Source organism: Magnolia sinica, chromosome 4, assembly GCF_029962835.1.
Source record: "Magnolia sinica isolate HGM2019 chromosome 4, MsV1, whole genome shotgun sequence".
In the NCBI taxonomy this organism is placed as follows: domain Eukaryota; kingdom Viridiplantae; phylum Streptophyta; class Magnoliopsida; order Magnoliales; family Magnoliaceae; genus Magnolia; species Magnolia sinica.
The window spans coordinates 19532576-19548732 of NC_080576.1; the positions used below are offsets into that span (position 1 = coordinate 19532576).

Consider the following 16157-nt stretch of genomic DNA (forward strand, 5'->3'; position numbering starts at 1 on the left):
AAGGTGCACAAAAGACTAGAAAAGTTTTTGTTTTATTCTCAGAAGCATGATACTGTTACACATCCAAGTTGGGGGAGGTGGTAGGGTTTCAAACAAAAAGAAATGGGTGTTCCTAGGCCTACGACTTTGATTTGGCACTATCGCATTCCCCGCCGAAAGTGGTAGTTTTTGGTGGCTTATATGTAGGAATAAGATTCGCATGGTGGACAATCTTCACAAGAGAGGTTGGTGCTTCCAGATGTGTGTTTTGTGCTTCCAAGATGAAGAATCAGTAGATCATCTTTTTATCCATTTTCCGTTTGTGAAAGGGTTTTGGGATAGCTCTTGAATCCATTTGAGATTTCATGGGCGATGCCATTTTTCGAAGTATCCCCAATATATCGATAATATCCCTTATGTTATTCATATCTCCAGCTTGACGATACCGATAACATTGCTAATATTTTCAACCGTTTAAATTCCAGGTGTTGCTTGTATTGCCAATATTTTCAATCGTGTAAATTCCAATATTTTTTATTACATAAATTCCAGGTGTCACTTGTGTTGTTGATATTTTTGACCATGTAAATTCCAGGCGTTGCTTGTATTGCTAGTGTATTGGCGAAATTTTGTTAATACTGCCAATGTATCAAAAATGTATCGATATTGCAAAAAAAAAAAAACCTGTTTATTAAAAAAATTCCATTTCAAAATGATTTTTTATTGGTCCATGGTTGTATGATGAAATGGATTTTTCGATGCATGTATATTTATGCATGCATGGATGGATGGATCATGTATGTGTGTTTGTATGCATGTATGTGCATGCATGGATGGATGGTTGGATCCACCATTTTCCCCATGTTTTCCGAACTCAGCAATGCATGCTTTTAGGCCCCATTAATGGGTAACTTATTACTTTATTCCTAAATATGCAAATGTGCATCTTTTTTTCACTATTAGTTGATTATCAAATATGCAAATAAGTGTATTTTAGTATCTCCTAAAGTATCATTGAAAAATTCCACAATTTTCTCCATGCTTCTCTAATGTTTCCCTGAGTCAACGTTTCATGCTTTGAGACCCCCATTAAAGAGAAACTTATTATGCATGCATCTTTTTTACAAATATTTGATTCCTAAATATGCAAATATGCGTATTTTAGCATCTCCTAAAGTTTCATTGAGAAATTCCACAATTTCCTCGTGGTTCCACAATGTTTCCCTCAGTCAATGATACTTTTCCAAGTATCAGCGGTAATATTGGCGATATCGATACATGTTTCTGTATCCCCAACCAATGATACATGGAATGAGACCGATACTATGAACACTGGGCAATGCCAAGTTCAATGGAGAGCAGGAGAATGGTGATGTTGGAAGGTCAATTGTGTATATGGGGGGAAAGGAATAGTCCAAGCTGCAGAAATAGAAGTGGGAGGGTATTAGGTGTTCAACGTCAATAGGACAAAATTAAATGTAATGGAATAGGCTTGGGCATCTGATGTATTGGGCAAAAGTTTTATGTTTCCTTTTTCATGGTCTGAGTCAATGTTGTCGAATCGCATATGTGATCATGTGCAATCACATATGCCTATGCGCATATGCAATCGCACAATCGCATTTTTTTTTATATAAAAAATAATATATATATATATATATATACATGGGAAAAATTCAAAAAAAAAAATATAAGAAACTGAGGAGAACCTTTCTAAGTTAATAGATAACTACTTTTACATATTTAAAATACATTTGAGAGAGATAAAATCAATTAAACAATGAATTAAACATCAAGTCATCCACATTTAACAATATAGTTAACAAGAAGTAATAACAAATTCAACAAGCTATTTATTTATTATGGTAGAAAATCAACAAGCTATCTTCCTTGAAACTTAAAAGTGCTTGAATCTTGATCTTCCAACTTCCAAGAGAGAGGGAATGTAAGAGAGAGAGAGAGAGAGAGAGAGAGAGAGAGAGAGAGATCACTTGGAAGTAGGAAATGCAAGAGAGAGGGAGATTAAGACCACTTGTAATTAACAAATGTAAGAAAAAAATAAAGTAAGAGAGTTTTGGAGTGAGAATATTGCAAATGGAGGATATTTGAAAGCCTTTTTATAGGCAAAATGTTATTTTTTTGCAAAAAAAATAAAAATAAAAATAAAAATTCAATGTGCCATGGCCAATATGTGATCGCATATGCTGTATGCGAAAATATGCGATCGCATATGTGCCAGATTGTGTATTCCATGATCGCATATGCGATCTACATATGGATATGCGCATATGCGATCGCACATGACAACAATGGTCTGAGTTGTAATTCTTTAGGCTTTGGCCTTCTCTCAATAAACTTATCACCTTTCGAAAAAAAAAAAACAAACTAGAGAAGATGACAAAAATGCCCTCCCTTATGGTTACTTATCAATGTACCGCAATAAGTGAGGTTATATTAGTCACTTCCCTTGATTTAAAATGACATGAAATTAGATGAGACAAAGTAGCCCCCTTTCATCGCCCCCCTTCCCTCCTTAGACTCTGGCCACTCCTTTCATATGGAGATATTTTGCCCCCCCTAAATTCATTTGTTTTGGCTGGTTGGCGGCAAAGAATCGGATCTTAACGATCGAAAATCTGAAGAAGAAAGGAATGCAGCTCGTCAACATCTGCCTATGTTGTATGACCGACGAGGAATCAGTGGACCACCTTCTGGTCCACTGTCGCTTTATCTCCCAGATCCGCTTCAATTTCTTTAGAAGTTTTAATATCAGCGGGTGTACCCCGGCCACCGCTTCCTCCATGCTCGCTTATTGGCACGGATTCAAGATGGGCAAAATCAGATCATGGGTATGGAGAATGTCTATCCTCGCCATCTGGTGGGCGGTATGGAAGGAGCGGAACGACAGATGTTTTAACAACTCCCAGTCCTCGCCGCAATCTGTGTGCTCTAAGGCTAAAAAATTATTAATAGAATGGGCGGTTGCTGCTCCGGGTCTTAAAGATTTTAATTTCCTGTTTCTTGGCTTGTAGCCTTGGCTCTGCTACCTCAGCAGTCCCCTTTTTGTACTCCTCTTTTTAAATATATTCTAGTTGCTTTAAAAAAATAAAATGAGACAAAGTAGCTACTATTCTTATCAACCATACGATCACAAGGTCCCCCAACTGGGGCTCAAAAGTGTGGCATTGTGTCTAGTGGGGTCCAAATGTGCCTTCTTGCACGACAGTCTTTTGAAGGCCTTGATTGCATCAGGTTGAGGTTGCTATTATTTAATGGTGGTTTTGCTTTGGGAAAATTTATACTCATAGGTACAACATATTTTCTTTTACACTTAGTTGCTTGATCTTTCTAACTACGCGTTGCTCCTGCCTCCAATTGCACTTCGGATTCGCGCTCCTGCTCCTGCTTCCTACCAGTTTATACTTGAAACTGTTTTGCAACAAACGCTTCCCTGCTTTTGCACCCACCTCTAATTGTGCTTCAGATTCACACTCCCCTCACACTTCCTACCAGTTTATACTTGAACTGTTTTGAAAGAAATGCTTCCCTGCTCCCAAACCCGAATTTGTAGACACTTCGTGCAACTAAACATTTACACTTGAAAGTTTTGTGAATAGTCATGGAGCTCCAGTTGATGTGCTGAAGTTCTTCATTAGTCTATCACACTTGGACCTTCTACTGCCCTCCCATTTTACTGAAAACTTCTCATTCCATCTCAGCGTGTGGATCTGATTGGCACGCACATCTTTGGTCACTTCATTGTGCTATCATGACCCAACAAGTATCTGAGTTGCTTGTTCGTCCTCACTATCATCTTCATTGTGTTCAAAGCACACAGTTAAATCTGCCATGTTGACTAGGGCTGATCTTCAGCTCATGTGGAAGCTTGATGAGATCCACAATTTTCTCCCAGTAGCTTCTTGACATAATGGGGTTCAAAGTCCTTGAATATAGTTTGTTTTAGGATCCTAGTCGAAATCATTCAGGCTTAAGACTGACCATCACCTGATCATCTTCCTTGAATTGCATGAAACGGCGCTTCATGTTGGCATATTCCTTGTAGTTTTCATTACTTTGTGCAATCTAACGCTTGGAATCCTTGTGCATCCTCTTGATATTTCGCATAAAATCCTCAACATCTTGGCTTGGTTTGGTAGTAATTGGCAGTTTTACTAGGTTGCTAGTTTGCTGAGGCTTAAGCCAATTAGAAAGAGGTGGTTCTGTGGGACGATTCACAAAAGAATTGTAGCTAACTTTGCTTGAGACAACAAGACCCCACATGTTAAGTTGTTCACCTGGAAGATATCACATCCCAAGGCTTCAATGACAATTAACCACATCAGTCTAGCTGTCAGTTTGCAGGATGCACTTGAGAACTTAACTTTGGTTCCCATTTTTGCCCAGAGCGCCTTCCACAAGTAACTCCTGTACTTCACATATCGATATGAAACAATGGCTTTAGGAACTGCATGTAATCGAACCACTTCCCTGAAGAAGAGGTTTGTAATATGGATGGCATCCATCTTATTCTTATGTGGGATATATATATATATATATATATATATATATATGTGGGATATATGGATAAAAATATGGATAAAAAGGATTTATCTTGGAGAATTGATAAACTGTAACATAGATGGAATCATGAACACGTTGTCTTTGGCAAACCCTAAGATTAATCCATGCTTAGATCTTCCCATGATCCATTTGCACAAGCAATGGAGTTGGGCTCAAGAAGGTACACTTTTCAGGTTGATGAGAGTTTCTGTTGGTGCAAAACACTCATCACCTATTGAAGATGGATTAGTTGATCCTCCTCTGGCTGTGAATGACTGCAAATGAGAATGTCGTCTAAATACACTACGACCAACTTGCCTATGAACGACTGTAAGATTTTGTAATTGCTCATAAATGTGATAGGTGCATTTGTTAGGCTAAATGGCATGATTAGTCATTGATACAATCCATCATTTTAAAGGCAATCTTCCATTCATCTTCATCCCAGGATGAATTCTTATCAAGTGATACCCACTTCACAAATCGATATTTGAAAATCACATTATTTGTCATCATGTCTAGCATGTTGTCTGGACGTGGGATTAGGCAATGGTATTCACTGTTTCCTTATTGTGGCATGGCTATCAACACATATTTGCAAGCTACCATCCTTTTTTGGCATCAGTCATCTGCACTATGCATGGAATGAGGCTTTTTTGTGTCTTTTTTATTTTATTTTATAGAAGAGAAGGATCTTCTGCCAACAATTCCTCCACTGTCAATGAATCTTGGCATGATCTGTTTGTATGTGGGAGGTTTGGAAAGGGTTCTCCTATCACCAAATTGATCGCATGCTGAATGCCGTGCATGGGCGACAATTCATTTGGCAACTGGTTGGGGGACCGAATTCTGACATTGAGATAGAAAGTCCTGAATCTCAAGCAGCCGGACAAACTTTATGGCTGGACTAGGTGCTCACTCTCGCCCTACCAAGGCATCCACAATCTCCCATTCTTGACTTCCCATCTCTTCTCAAGAAACGAGTGGGGTATTTCTTTGCAACATTGTGCTCAATTTCATATGTGGCAATTCCGCCAAGATCTCTTCATTAGTTGGGGGAAGAATCTTCAACAGATTAAACCATGTTGAGCATTATTGAAGTTGTTTTTGCCTTTTTAGGTTCTTCATCTCTTATAGGCCTAAGAATAACATGCTTCCCTTTGTACATGAAACTGTGTTCTTCGACCCGATGTGTCACATCTATGTTGTGGAACCATGATTGTCCCAACAATATGCAGGTGACTTATATCGAATTAATATCACAAGACTCTCAACAGAGTGATTCCTCGTAATGGTCTGGAGAAGTTTACCAAGCACCTCTTGGTCACATGGATGGGTGTACCATGCAATCTCATAGGGCTTGGGTGCTTTTGAATTTTTAGCTTCAATTTATCTATTGTACTTTCCAAAGCCACATTCATGCTATGGCCTCTATTAATGATGACCTCAATTGCTTTCAAGTTCATAATACTCATGTATGGAAAATATTGGTCCTCATCCATTCTTTGGCTCCTTTTAGTGCCATTAACTTCTATTGACCACCAAGCACCAACAATAGTTATTTTCTTAGAGGCCATCTACGCATCCCTTAAGTTCTTGATGGTCTTCATCTTGGACATCTTCATGCCCGCCTCCTACTCGACCACCTTCTTGTCCTCTGTAGAACTGGAGATTACAAGAGGTGCATTCTGTCAAGCAATGTTTGCTGCCTTCCATACTTGAAATGTGTGTTGTTTGATCTCCCTTGATTTTGCATAATGGACTTCTCCTTTGTGTTGAAGATTCATGGAGCAGGGTTTACTCATTGATTAGTCCCTTTTATCTCATAGCCCAAGCCCCACATCACATGGGTTAAGACCTCGACTGAACCCCCCTCGTGGGCCCCACATCACATGGGTACCACCTCACACGAGTCGCCCACCCCGAGTGTGTCCCCGCATCTCACAGGCTACCCCTCGAGCCTGGTGTGAAAATGCCGCTATATTAATCACCCCCGGTAAGGGGTCTCGAACACGAGACCTTTCGCTTTGATACCAATTTGATGCAGGACAATTAACCACTTGCTCTAAAAGCTCGAACTGATAGAGCATGACAAATTAATCCCTTTATCTCATAGCCTAGGCCCCACATCGCATGGGTTAGGACCTCGGCCGAACCCCTCTCGTGGGCCCCACATCACATGCGTACCGCCTCACAAGAGCCACCTGCCTCACACGGGCCGCCCACCCCGAATGTGTCCCCGTATCCCACAAGTTACCCCACTCGAGCCCGGTCTGAAAATGCCCCTGCATTAGTAGGTTTATCCCCCTGGCTTGAAGACTACTACTCATGCATGAGCTTCTGTTTGTGTACTTTCTATGCCATTTGGTATGCCTTGTCCACACTGTTTAGTCGAACAGTTACCAATTCTCGTTGAATGTCTAGCCGCAATCCATTATGGTAACATGCCACTTGTGGCTTTTTTGAAATCGGGTGCCTTTAATCAATCTATGTTGGACATAGTTTCTTGATAGGATCGACAGCCTGGTCAATACTATCTAGAAAGTCTTAATTTTTCCCAATTGCTCTTTGGACAGTTTTGGGGCGTTCTTTGATCTTATCGAAGGTGGCCTCGATCCTATCGACAACCTTCGATGGGATTCGCATGGTTTTGTGTAAGTGCACGGTTTTGTTTCTAATTCTAGATATGGGTTATATAAATGGGTGTAATTGTGGGATTAGGGTTAAAGAACATTGTTCTAGAGAGAGCTAGGGTTTTGGAGAAAGGGGATCTATCTAGGGTTTACATGTCAGTTGCTCTCATCTCCTGTAATTTCATGTGCATAGTGGATTGCTTGTTGCTTTGTGCCGTGGTTTTTTCTTGTAAGGGTTTTTCCATGTAAATCACTGTGTTCTCTGTGCATGCTTAAATTTTCTATCTCCGTGCTTATTTGATTCACGTCTGGGTGACGCTTCTGTGCCCAACAAGTGGAATCAGAGTAATCAGGTTATTAGTTTGGGGTTTAAGATTGAACCTGAAGACATGTCATCGAAGGGGACTAATGTTAAGTTCAATATGGAGAAATTTATAAGTAAAAATAATTTTAAATTGTGGAGAGTGAAGATCAAAGCCCTTATGATTTAGTATGGGTTACAACAGGTACTCATTGGGAAAGCGAAGCGTCCTGATACTATGAACGATAAAGGTTGGGATGAACTAGATCAAAAGACAATTAACACAATTAATTGTGCTTGGCCGTTGAGGTCCTTTATAATGTCATCAGTGTGACGACTACATCTAGATTGTGAGGGAAGTTGGAGAGTCTATATGACGAGATCGCTCTCCAATCGTCTCTTTCTGAAGAAGCAGTTCTGCAATTTGAAGATGATGGAAGGGACATATCTCAATGAACACATCAACAACTTAAATAAAGTACTTTTGCTAATCAATGAGCGTGGAGATGAAGATCGACAATGAAGATCAAGCCATAATCCTGTTGAATTCTCTTCCAGAGTCCTATGAGAATCTCGTAGACACTCTGTGCCATGGTAGAGAGACCATTGACTTCGGAACTGTTATCTCAACCATTCATTTAAAGTAGTTGAGAAAGAAGAACGGTAGCGAGGGTTCCTCTACGGATGCGTTAGCTGTTAGGGGGAGAACTTCTGAGCGGTGGAAGGGAAATTCGCGATCGAGGTCCAAATCTAAGGTCAAGGGCAAGATGAAGTGTTGGAATTGTGGGAAGACCAGACATAAAGGACTATCGGTCCTATAAAACCCAGAAGGATGAGAACTCAGATAATTCTACGAGGGAGGCCAATTCAGCGGAATCCCGTGAAGGTTTGGATGGTTGCGATGTATTATCGGTGTCCAAAACGAGTCACTATTATCAGAAGTGGATTTTGGATACAGGGGCTTCGTACCATATGACCCTACATTAGAGTTGGTTCACCAGATATAACGAATATAATGGTTGCCTGGTTCTTATGATCATGCCTGTAAGATGATTGGAATTGGATCTGTTCACATTAGAATTGTCAAACAACCATTCACTCCAAAAGCTTAAGCTGTCAGAGTGTGGTGTATCAATGTATATCAAGGGACTTTATCACTTCAACACCCCCCCGCACGTGCGAGGTGGGAACTCCGCACGGGAACATATTGATGAAGGTGGAGGGACACTCACGCCATAAATAGGCCGGGCTTAATTTCCCGGTCCCTGGGCCGGACCTGATTTTCCTGACCCCCCTGGGAGAATAATATATTAGCGAGGCATATTCGCTGCTCTCGAGATTCGAACATAGGACCTTCCGCTTTGATACCATGTCAAACAACCATTCACTCCAAAAGCTTAAACTGTCAGAGTGTGGTGTATCAATGTATATTAAGGGACTTTATCATTTCAACAAGAATGTTTGATGGGGTGGAGTGTACTCTGATCGATGTAAGGCACGTTTTAGTTTGGAAGAAAAATCTGATTTCTGTAGGTGCTCGTGATGCACAAGGATGTTATTTCACTGGCCATGGTGTCCGGAAAGTTTCAAAAGGGGCACTTACCATTATGAAGGCACAAAGGAGTGGCAATCTCTATAGGTTGATTGGGGACACTGTATCAAGTGGAGCTGTATTGTTTGTAGCGGAATCTACATCAGCACATGTGTGTTATGCGCGCCTAGGCCACATGATCGATCACGATATGTACTCCTTGATTGTGGTTTAATTCATGCTTTTAAAATTTTGATTTGAATGTATGTGAGCATTACATATATGGTAAACACTTAAAGTTGTCATTTAAAATTGGGTAACATAGTAGTAAAGGACCATTGGATTATGTGCACTTTGACGTGTGGGCTTGTCGCACGTGGTTTCTAGAGGAGGGTCGTCATTCTTCGTAACATTCATTTGACGACTTCTCTAGAAAGATGTGGGTCTTTTATGAAGAATAAATTAGACGTGTTTGCCACTTTCAAGTCTTGGAAGGTTATGGTTGAAAAACAGTCAAGGCGATAGTTGAAAGTACTGAAGACGGATAATGACGAAGAATTTACTTCGAAGGTATTTAATTAGTTTTGTAAGGATGAGGGGATTGTGAGGCACAACACAGTCAGGCACACACTAGAGCAGAATAGTGTGGTGGAAAATATGAATCAGGCTCTTTTAGAGAGGGCTAGAAGTATATTGAGTAATACTACATTAGGCAAGGACCTATGGGCTGATGCCGGTAACACGGCTTGCTATTTGGTGAATCGGTACTTGTTTACGACTATTAATTGTAAGATTCCTAAGGAAGCATGGAGTGGTTAGGTAGTAGACTACTCAAGGCTGCGTGATTCGGTAGTGATGTTTACTCTCATGTACCGTCTGTTGAGAGAGATGAGCTAGACCAAAGGGCGAAGAAGTGTATCTTTGTTGGCTATGGTAATGGTGTGAAGGGATACAAGTTGTATGATCGGGTCACATAGAAAATCACAATGAGCCGAGATGTCAAGTTTGATGAGAATTTCTTGTTTCGTAAGGATGAACATAAGGAAACAGAAAAATCAGCGGTGATTGATGTCAAGATAGACGAGTGTGAGACACTTAAAGATGTCGAGCCATAGGAAGAGCTACAAGAGTAGGTTGAGCTGTCACCTGTCGGGAGAAATCCACTGCGAGATCGTAGGTTACCGCTAAGATACAAAGATGATTCAAACGTTGCATTTTCTCTCATTACGGATGAGGGGGGCTCATCTACTTTCCAGGAGGTTCTTAATGATGTAGATACAAAAAGTGGATGGTAGCGATGTAGGATAAGATTGATACTTTGTATAAGAATGAGATGTGGGTGCTGGTAGAGCTTCCCGTTGGGTGTAAAGCGATCAAATGCAAGTGGGTTTATTGAAAGAAACAAAGGTATTGGTAGCGAGGGGTTATGCGCAGAAGGAGGGTATCGACTTTAGCGAGATTTTCGCACTCGTGGTCAAGCAGGTATCTATCAAGTTTGTGTTGGCACTAGTTGCCTAATACAATCTTGAACTGGAACAGTTGGATGTTAAGACTGCTTTTCTGCATGGAGAACTATAAGAGTAGATTTACATGAAGCAACCAAAAGGGTTTGAGGTACATGGGTTATAGAAAAAGGTTTGTAAGTTGAGAGGTCGTTGTATGGCTTGAAACAGTCGCCTAGGTAGTGGTACAAAACGTTTAATTTTTTCATGTTGGGCTAACAGTTTACTAGGTGAATTTGATCACTGTGTTTACTTCAGAGCACTGAGTGATGGAGAATTCATTATCCTAGTATTATATGTTGATGATATGGTTATCGCTACCTATAACATGTCTGAGATCAACATATTAAAGACTCAGTTATCCAGGACATTCAAGATGAATAATCTGGAGGCTGCAAAGAGGATTCTCGGCATCGACTTACACGGGGACAGAGAGAGGAGCAGGCTATGGTTGTCTCAGGAGGAGTATCTTGAGAATGTCCAACTCAAGTTTGGGATGGACAAGGAAAAACCAATTAACACTCCCCACACTGCTTACTTTCGGCTTTTTTTAGAACAATGTTCTGCATCAGATGAAGAAAAGTAGTATATGTTTTGTGTGCCTTACTCGAGCGCAGTTGTCAATTTGATGTACGCCATGGTCTGTACAAGACCAGGTATTTCACATGCAGTGAGTGTTTTGAGCATATACATGTTTAACCCCATAAAACAACACTGGGAGGCAGTGAGATGGTTACTTCGTTACATACGAGGTACAAACGACGACGTCTTGACATTTGAAAAATTGGAGTAAAAACTAATAGGCCATGTGGATTTTGATTACATAGGGAATGTAGACAATAGAAGGTCGACTTCTGGTTACTCGTTTGTGTTAATGGGTAGAGTGATTAGTTGGATGTCGAAGTTTTAGTTTGTGGTTGCTCTTTCCATAAACGAAGTTGAGTATATCGCAGTGACAGAGGCATTTAGAAAAGATGTTTGGTTAAAAGGAATGATAAATGAGTTAGGGTTTCAGCAGAAAGTCGTGCTTGTAAATTGTGACAACGAGAGTGCTATCAATTTGGTAAAGAACTCGGTATACCATTCCCATACTAAACATATTGATGTTCGTCATCATTTTATCCGACAAGTGCTTGAGGAAGGCGGTGTTACTCTTGAAAAGATCCACACCAATGTGAATCCAGCTGACATGCTTATAAAGGTTGTTCATGCAGAGAAGTTCAGGTTCTCCTCAACTTCTCTGGGCTTGGCAAAGGTTTGATGAAGACGAAGTGTGCATAAGAAGCGATGATGAAGCTATGATGGATATGACTAGTGGATTGCTAGTCACTTTGTGCCGTGGTTTTTTCCCGCAAAGGTTTTTCCACTTGAACCATTGTGTTTTCTGTGCATGCTCGAATTTTCTATTCCTGTATTTATTTGATTCACGTTTGGGTGACACTTCCGCGCCCAACAACTTTGCCCTTTTTTTTCTGATGGCAATGGATCATCAAATCATAAACTCTATGTTTATTCCTCCACAATCAAGTTCTCTTGTTAAAGTGAGGAGCTCCTAAAATGAGGTTGTCTTGTAATCTAGAGGCAAAAATCTCTGCTTTATCATTGCTTGCATTTTCTCCCAGTTGTGCAAGAGGATGGCCATAAGGCTGCAAGTCTTCTTCAACAGTTCACCACCAACCCTGTTCTGTGCCCTTTGGTTTTAAAACTACAAATTGCAGCTTGATGGCTCCATCCATTTCATACCATTATAATCTTGGATCTCATCTTCACTTGATGGGCGGGATCCTCAATGTGGGAATTTCATCCTTTCTCATGGTAATTCGGGTAATCCTATTGATTAAAAAAAAGGTAAATCCTGTTGATAGGAAATAGGTATCCTCAAACCTTGTCACGGGTAGGAAGGTTATTGAGTCTGAGATTTATTTCATGTTTGTCATGATAAATTACATTAATTTTCCTTATGCCCACAATGAGCACTCCCTGATTTCATATTCACCCCAAGGCAGGGTGGTTGTTATGATCAAGGGTAGAGTTATTTATCCTCGTGATCTCTTCTATTGTCACCGGTGATTCAATTGAATGGTGAAACTCTTGTTCATGTCACCCATGAGTTTGATTAGCATATCCATCCTTTTTTGTAAATGTGCACAATCAGTGACCAATGTATTGATGGTATCAGCTGAAATATCTACCTATATTATTGGTATTGCACATGGGTTATGTGAACTCTCAAAGAATTTGCAAAATTGCATTGTATGAATATATTATCGTCAATACATGCCTCGGTGATATATTGGATATTGATAATATTATCATACATTAGAAAGTATAACAAGTATCGATCAACACTTGGTTCTAAAAAAGAAAAAAGATAAACACAGTGATAGTTGCAATATTCATGCACAAAAAAAGTATCGATCAAGATGTTAGTTAACATAAATGCACAATGTTGATCGATACTTGCAATATTGGGAAGTATAAGAAGTATCGATCAACACCTGGTTCTAAAAAAGAAAAAAGATAAACACATTGATAATTGCAATATTCATGACAAAAAAAAAAAAAAAAACTTTTTTTTTTTTTTTTTGGGAATGTGCCTTAGTGTGTGTATATATATATATATATATTTGTTAGCTTGTTAGTACACCTACCACTGTCAGTTCACACTTCACTGTTAGCCACCCCCACTAGGGAATCGACACCAAGACCTCAGTGTTGAAACGAGGTATCTTTCACTCAGTCTACCACTTGAGCTATGGATCAGAGTGTAGCCTTAGTGTATTATATAATATAATAATAATAATGCCTTAGTGTATTATAACAACTGTGGCTCGAGTTGTTTCACAGCAAAACATGAATTTAGTAGAGTGGATTCAAGCCCAAACCCCAAAAGGTGTGAGAAAAGTTGGTCTAAATTCTTCTTCTTCTTCTCCTCTTTTTTTTTCCCCAAAGTCAACCATATCTATGCATGTTTTTCATGCTTTGACATGGATTTTATTAAAGTATTCCAAAACGGTTATGTAGTGGCCATTAATGGCATTATGTAATGGTAACAGTGGTAACCATTATACGTTCCGGGGTCATAATAGCCGTAACGGAAAAATGACCCATAATGGGGTTAACATGGAAATTTTTTATTTTTTATTCGAAAAGAAAAGAAAAGTTTTTTTTTTTTTTTTTCCAGAAGTAACGATTCATTAAGAGAAAAGGGAACAAACAAAAAGGATCCGTTGAGATGGCAGATCCAGCATTACACGCCTAAAAACAAGAGATTACAATCCTTAAGACTAGAAACATTTGCCACCCATTCGATGAGGAGATTTTTAGCCCGAGTTCCTACGGCTTGAACAGATGAATGAGTGTTGTTAAAACATCGGTCGTTCCTTTCCATCCAAATGGTCCACCAAATAGCGAGAATCGCCATTCTCCAGATACGCGATTTAGTCTTCCCTAGATTAAACCCATGCCAGTATGCTAATAAGGAGGAAGCAATGTCAGGGAGGCAACCACAAACATCGAGCCTTTGAAAAAAATCCAGCATGATGAGAGAGATGAAAGGGTAGTGAACCAATAAATGATCCACCGACTCCTCATCATTCATACAGCAAAGACATATATTAGGAAGTTGCATGCCTCTCTTCTTCAGGTTGTCGATTGTAAGAATCCGCTTCCGAGCCGCCAACCAACCAAAACAAATAAACTTAGGAGGAGCCTGATATTTCCAAATATATGGATGCGCCGAAGAAGCAGGGATAGTGGAGGGGACGAGAAGAGAATAAAGCGATTTCACCGAAAATTGGCTGGATTTATCCCCCTTTCCAGAATAGTTTGTCATGTTCATCCCTGATTGGCAACACCATGGAGAGGCAATTAAGGAGGGCGGCGTATTCCTCCAACTCCCAGTCGTGCAAATTTTTGAAGCAATTAATTTCCCACACTAGACCGGCCTCGGTTTGAGAGAAAAAGCAGCGAATCGGACAATCTTTAAGGATAGCAATGCGGTAGATGTTGTGAAATCTGTTTTTGAGGATTGTATCATTGATCCAATGATCCTCCCAAAACCTTATAGTAGCGCCATTGCCAAGCTGATAATCGATATTTTGGATCACTGGCATTTTTGCCCGCAAAATTCCTTTCCAAAAAAAGGAAGCTCTGTACCTCGAGGAATGGTTGGTCCACCAGCCCCCAAGAGATGATCCATATTTGCCTTTTATCACTGAATTCCATAGAGCGTCCGTCTCTGTTCCCAACCTCCAAGACCATTTGCCAAGAAGGGCGCGATTCATCAGCTTTAGACTCCTAATGCTAGCATCACCCTCTTTAAAGTGGGAATAGACGTCTTTCCAATCCAAAAGGTGGATTTTTTTGTAGTTTTCCTTTTCGCTCCAAAGGAAGTCTCTTCTCAAATGATCGATTCTGTCGAGGACATGAGTGGGGCAGCTAAACAAGGACATAAAGTAGATAGGCGTGTTGGACAGCGCAGCTTGATAAGTGTGAGTCTTCCCCCGATAGATAGATAATGACTTTTCCACGTAGCAAGCATTTTGTTAAATTTCTGAATCACTTTGTCCCACATAGGCTTTGGAGGAGGGCCTAACGCTAAAGGAAGGCCCATGAAGAAAGTCGGAAAGGATGCTAGGGAGCACCCGAGGGTGTTAGCAAATGAGGATAATTCAACGTCTGTGCAATTAACGCCGAAAACTCTGGATTTAGACATGTTGATTAATAAACCTGAGACGGCCTCAAAACATCTTAGAGTTGTCTGCAGGTTTTGCACGGAGTCAGAGTCAGCTTCCACCATAATTAGGGTGTCATCGGCGAATTGAATGTGAGAGATTGTCGACGAAACACCCGGAATCGCAATTCCTTTGAAGAGACCAACACTTTCACCTTTAGAGATCATCTGGGACAAGGCTTCTCCAATCATGAGAAATGAGAGAGGAGATAAAGGATCGCCTTGCGAAGCCCTCTAGAGCTTGGAAAGAACCCTTTAGGGGTGCCGTTTAGAAGAACTGAGAAATGAGCCAATTCTACGCAAGCCTGCATCCATCGTTTCCATTTATCATCGAAACCCATTCAATTAAGCATATAGAATAAAAATCTCCAATCAGAATGGTCGTACGCCTTTTCAATATCCAATTTGAAAAAGATAAATTTCTTCCCCGACATATGGCAAGAGTGAAGGGCTTCATTAGCAATCAACGCACCATTAATGATTTGTCTCCCCTTAATAAATGCATTCAGATACTTGGAAATGAGTTTGCCCATAGCTGTCGAGAGTTTGGAAGAAAGGATTTTGGCCAAGATTTTATAAGGACTGCTAATGAGACTGATGGGCCTGTAATCGGAAAATGAAGATGCGCCAGCCACTTTGGGAATGAGAGCAATGAAGGACGCGCCAAGACCTTTAGAAAGCTTATTCCTGATGTGAAATTCTTGGAGGAAATTCATAATATCGATGCGAACCGTGTCCCAAAATATTTTGTAGAAACACATGGGATACCTATCGGGACCCGGGGATTTATCTCAACCCATCGCACTGATAGCCGCTAAAGCTTCTTCTTCAGAAAAAGGGATTTCCAACGAATCCGCTTCATCAGCTTGAAGAGAATGGAAAGGAATACCATCAAGAAGAGGTCTATTCCAGCCCT

The 16157-nt window shown here is 40.3% G+C and overlaps 1 protein-coding gene across 2 annotated transcripts in view; it reads left to right on the top strand.

Annotated features, from left to right (window-relative positions):
* The window catches only part of LOC131242680 (SWI/SNF complex subunit SWI3C homolog), a 33146-nt gene that overhangs the window by 2701 nt on the left and 14288 nt on the right, over window positions 1–16157 (top strand). The window lies entirely within an intron of this gene.